Source organism: Uloborus diversus, chromosome 3 (genome assembly GCF_026930045.1).
Source record: "Uloborus diversus isolate 005 chromosome 3, Udiv.v.3.1, whole genome shotgun sequence".
NCBI lineage: Eukaryota > Metazoa > Arthropoda > Arachnida > Araneae > Uloboridae > Uloborus > Uloborus diversus.
In genome coordinates this window covers 211,875,131-211,881,108 of record NC_072733.1, presented here as the reverse complement: position 1 = coordinate 211,881,108, position 5,978 = coordinate 211,875,131, and positions in this window count along the sequence as shown.

The window sequence follows — 5,978 nt, the reverse complement described above, 5'->3', positions numbered from 1 at the left end:
TCTACTACTTCTGAATTCGAAAAGAATGTTTAGGGTCCATTCGTGCTCTGCCTCCGTTTGACGTCACCTTCAACTCGATATTTGATTGGTTTCTCTCCTGCCTTCAGTCAAATATTGATATTAGTGTCTAGGACTCTAAAACTCCTCCTCTTTTTTTGCAGAAGAGAAGAAATGGAATAGTTTTCACAGTGTGGCTATTTTTTGTTTTGACCCAAAAATGAATCTAAATCGAAGATCAAAACGTTAGATCTGCTAACGACAATTTTTGGAAAAATGAAATATGAACTTTTCTATCCAACTGTGTAAAAGTGCAAATAATTTTTAATTATTCATTTGCTTGGCTTTACGAGAGGTATTTTGACCTTTAGAGAAAAATGATTGGAAATCTTCCGTTTTGTGAAACAAGTATCGTTCATAGCCGTAAGAGAATGATAGATTTTTAAACTTTAATGAACGAATGAATAAATAAATACATTTCGGGAACTCAGCTTAATATGAAAAAATATCCGAAGATTGAAAAACGTCTAAAATTTTATTTTCAAGGCATTAAAAGAAAGGGGGGAGGGGGGAATAACAGTATAATATTTTTTTCACATCTTTCCTATGTCATTCTAAATAAAATCCAGCAGTTTTTTCAAAATATTGACTGATTTTCTTTCTGAAATTTGTCAAAAAACGGATAGATAGAGAAATAACTCTCCACAAAAGCACTGGACTATTTTCGAATAAATTCATGATGAAAATTATCGTTTTATTATGATTTTTGCATTGTGTTGACGCTTAAAAGTCATTTGACTTTTATTTTTTTAAATCTCTTTCCGTAATATTCTGCTTATTATTTTTAATGGCCAATATTCGTAAAAACCAACAAAAACCATTCCAATTTAATTTTTTTTTACATCACCGTAGTGATAAATCGGTTCAAAATATCACCAAATTAGTTTATTTATTTCATTCTATAGTAAAGTTCGTGATAAGATGCTTAAAAAAAAAAAAAAAGAATCAGATCGGGAAAACAAAGTAAGAAAAGGTCAACCGGCAAAGTTAACAAAATGGGGTCAGAGATTTACAGTTTCAAAAATTCTGAAAAATACACTTTTGAGTGCTGTAAAAGTTTTTGCAGAATTTAATGATAAATTTTGCGTTTTAATATCTCCTGAAATTGTTCGCCGAGTTCTCCGAGGATCCAGTTGGATTTCAATGATAAATAAGCTTGAAACTTTTTAGAATAACGTCTTATTTACAGATAAAAAGAAATTCAACATTTTTGGTAACAATGTTGCGTAATTGTAAGCAGAAAATGAGGAATTTAATCTTTAGAACTTAGTTGGATCAGTTAATCAAGACGGTGAAGGTGCTCTTGTGTGAGGTTGCCAGGTTCTGATGATGATCCCCATCAACATCAGAACCTGGTAGACAGCAGATCGGTATTTATTAATGAAATAATGAATTATGTTGTTAGTTTAAATATTTTAAAAGACAATTTTAAACTAGTAGCCGAAAACTTCGTTATCGGGAACAACCGTTTTTTATCAAGATAACGATAAGAAGCGCACGATTTTCAACGTTTGCGTCTGGTGCTTTAAAAAAAATGTCCTCAAAGCTTATACACTGCAAATAATCAAACACATTTTGCACACAGACACTTTCCTCTTTTTGAGAACACTTTTGTTTTAGGAATAGTTGTTAGAACCGTTGTGAAATCAATTTTCAAAGTACTTTTTGAACACGGACACTTGTCCCCTTTTTTAGACTTTTTAAACACTTATTACAGGAGCAGACTGGCTGACTTTGGCTCAGTCGGCAAAATAATATTTTGGCCCACCTCTGTAAATTAAAAAAGCTAAATTAAATTGATTCTTCCGAGGTAGGGTAAAGAAATTAAACTACCGCTAGTTCCTATTTTCCTTTACGTCTCTAAATCAAATTTTCAAATAAAAAAATTGTATTGTGAAATGTAAAATAAAGCTAACACTGACACATTTTTTATGTGCCTTGAAAGAAGGATACTAATGGTTATAGGTCTTAAAAGGCACATCTTTTGGCATGTATACTGACAACATAGGAAGGACACGAGGAAAAGGAGGAATCGGGTAAATGCTTCCGGTAATTTTTCGAAATTGATTGATCTATATATAGGCTTAAGGACAAAAGAATCTGGAAAAGGGGTTTTAGTTCCCTTCCAAGCAATATTATCAAAATTGATGTCAAACCGTAATTTTACAATTTTCGATAACGTTAGAGGAGAGGAAAAAGAAGGGTTTCTCCCACGATTTTTTTTTTTTTTAATTTTAATTGAAGTCTATTTTAGTCTATCTTTGTTTACAATAGAATGTCTCGAGCTCTTCCCGGAAATTCTCCGAAATGCGAAGTTTTAGAAACGCAATTTTAGGCAAACCTTATGTGAATTAATGGAGCAGGGAAGCATCGGAGGCTCTCTACGAAAACTTTTCGACGTTGAACTATTAAAAAACGCATTTGGTTACTATAGGGAATCGACGACTCTTCGAAATTTTTTGACACTGAAATTTTAAAAACATAATCTTATAATATGTTTGGAATTGTTGAAGAGAAAGGGGACGGGTTTCCCTACTATTTCCCCCAAGATTTTTTAGGAGAGCGCCGTGCACTTTCGCTTTTAAGGTAACCTTTGACCCTTAACTTAATCAACCCTCCTTGCCCCTTTGAAGTTTCAACAAAACTGAACAAAAGTAAAAAATTTTTCGAAAGGTAAAAATTCACAGAAGCCCGTCCTTGAAACGTGTCACTCCCTCGTTTCAATCACGTATCCACAAGAATCTTCTTATAATGTACCTGAATGTTTTAACATTATTTTAAAGGCTAAACATCTAAAAACTTTTCAGTATTTAAAAAATTATTACTGCACCTAGTATACCAAAATGTTTAAAAAAGCACCTTTTTTAGTGACTTAACTGCTATCAAAAAGTGTCCTTTAATCTGAAAACGCACCTCGTTTTTGGTCTGGGGAAAAATTAGTTCCCTCTGTGCATTTTTTTCTGAAATTGAAATCAATTTTAATCCATAGTGCAGATCTAAGGGTTACGGAGCTCTCCCACGCAAATTTCTATAAGGGAAATTTTAAGCTATTTTAATGACTTTAAGGGAAAGGCAAAGGTTCCGAGACTTTGAAAATGTTTCGATATTTAAGTCTGAAAAACATAATTGAGGGCCTTGATGCAAGAACAAAGTACGTCCTGACTCACTCATTTTTGGTAAGGTCAACAAATAACATCAGTGGCCAATAGAAACTCTATTATCTTTCCCACACTATTGACTACAAAACGACAGATCTTACATTTGTGTTACGTTTTTGCACCAGTCGGAACATCTATATTGTCCGCTCCCAAAAATGAATTAAAAAATATAAATAAATAATAATAATAAAAACCTTTCGAATTTTCAAAATTAATTTGAATTCTGAAATTTGGAATTCAAATTATGTTTTTCGCAATCACGAGTTGCGACATCACTCTACACATTGGTTATTACCCCACTCGCTTGTTTCTAAAACGGTTCCTGTCCCTCCTCTTGGGCGGTTATGTGTACATAGTTGTGTATGTGTAGGCTTGTGTGTGTGCGTAGACCTGTGTGTATTTGTGTATAAAGGCGTGCATGTGAGCGTGCTTTTGTCTACAGTCATGTTATAAAGAGTTATATTTGAGGAATACTTTTTTTAAATTTAAAAGCTGTATTAGGTGTTTAGCAACAACCCTTTTTCTACAGTAAAGGAGATAATCACTTCCAGCAGAAAATGTTCCAAAATTGTTGAATGTTCCAAAATTGTGTGTTGCATTGTAGAACGGATTCTTGAAGAATATTACAAACAATTGTATCACGAGAAGTTAGATGCTTTGAAATCGAAAACTAAGAGTATTTAGTAACTGTCAAGATTCAAGCAGTAAAAGCATTGGAAATAGACTGTCAATGTGGATGAAATTTATTATTCACATGAGAAAGGAATAAAATATTTAGCGCACTAGATGTAGTAAAGGCAAAATGATTTTTTATTTTATGAAATACATCAAAAATATAACTTTTAAAACTTTATAAATGAATTTTTCTAGTAGTTTAAATACAATTTTACAATTTTAAATGCAAATTTTATTTTCAAGGAGAAATAACTTATAATTACAGCAATTTATTGTAAATGTAACATCAGTCACAAAAACTTTGTATCATCAGTCACGGGTGTTAAATAATTTTTATGCTTTTAGTTTTTAAGTTATTTCAATAAAACAAAGTGTTTTCATCAAGTCTAAAATCTCTATTTCAAGGGGAAGAAATCTGTTTAGGTTTTACGTTATTAGTTTCAAGAGAATTTCAAATTATATATAAGTCACTTTTCTCGATGTGTCTCTTCTGCGTAACATCAGTCACGTTTTTTTATTCCCTTTAATTTCGTACAAAAAAAATTTCCTCAAGTCTAAAAACAAGTGTGGGGGCAGTGATGTACCATATCATGATATTTTAGATCAATTTCAGGAGAAACAAAATTAAATTTCAAGACAGTGCTGAATTTATAAGTTAAAAATAGAGTCAAATTGTAACGTCAGTCACCGTTGACATACCCTACACGTTTTGGTACAGTTTTGGGAATATGTATTAGAACAATCATGATGCACTAATTTCCTCCCAGATTACCTACTACACATGTATAAAAAAAAGCTTTTTGAAATAATAAACATGCATTAAATTCGCCTATGTTTAGACTGAGGCTTATGTGACTGCAAGCTATGTTGTGACAGCGGGCTTGAATTTTAAGATTTAAAACTAATTTATCAATGGATAGGGTTTTATTCAAACTATATTTTCAACGGCATTTACGTACATCTTAATGGTGCACATACTAGCCTATTTATTTGTTGATACTCTTACATTGTTACTAAATAATTATCCTTATGAATTGCTGTTGATATGAATACATTATTCTGAAATTTCGTGTCCAAACTTGTAACAACTATGTAACAACCTGTAGTAACTATTGAATCACATTAAAATTGCCAATAATGGGGAAATAACATTAAATTGGTGTAAAAGGAAGTGATGTGACGCACACATTAGCACGTTTCATGTTATTATTCCGTAAAAATTAAAATGGAACTTTGCTTTTGGTAAGAGGGAATGAATCTTCTGTAGCCATTTTGTCCCGCTTTTTGCACCCGTTTCTCGGAATTTTTGGAAGAAGGCGAATTCATTATTAATGACGTAAAAATTCAATTGCCCAATTTTTGAAGAAAAAATTTTGCTTGAAGGGTATATCGCCCACCAAACCTGTCCCCCTCGCACCTCCTTTGACCCCCCACTTTTTTGGGGAACCAGCCACCTATTCGAATAGGAGAGTTTTGGTGTTTTATAATAATAAATAATAATTAGTAGTTAGCAATAATTACCATGGTGTATAATGAAGTCTATTTAATCATCAATTTTACTTCAAATTGTCAATGTGACAGTCTCTTTGAGATAAGAACCTGGGCTCCCTCTCAAACAGAACCTTGGTTACGCCCAGTGTTGGGCATTAATCAATTATTTTTTCAATTGCCTTGTTAATTGATTAAAAAAGTAATTGCAATTAATTTAATTGCAATTAAATTAATTGCAATTAAATCAATTGCAATTAAACTGTTAATTGTACTTTGCAATTTATTTAATTAGATTAATGTACGTTAATCGCTTTTCACAATTAAAATAATTGCAATTAATTTTTTTAATTGTTTTATGAAACAATTAAAACTAACAATTAACTTAATGTATCAATTGGTACAGCGCAGCGTACAGAGTTCAAAGCATTATTCGAATTCGTATTTTCGTTCAGTGTTGATTGCTCGCTCGTCGCGTGAACTATTCTCGTCTTGGCAAGTTTTTTCCTTACGTAAATGTTTGAGTTTTAATTAAGTGTTTTAAAATTGTGCAAATCATTGTTTTATAGTTTAACCTGGGGGGGGTAATCTAGGGGGGGA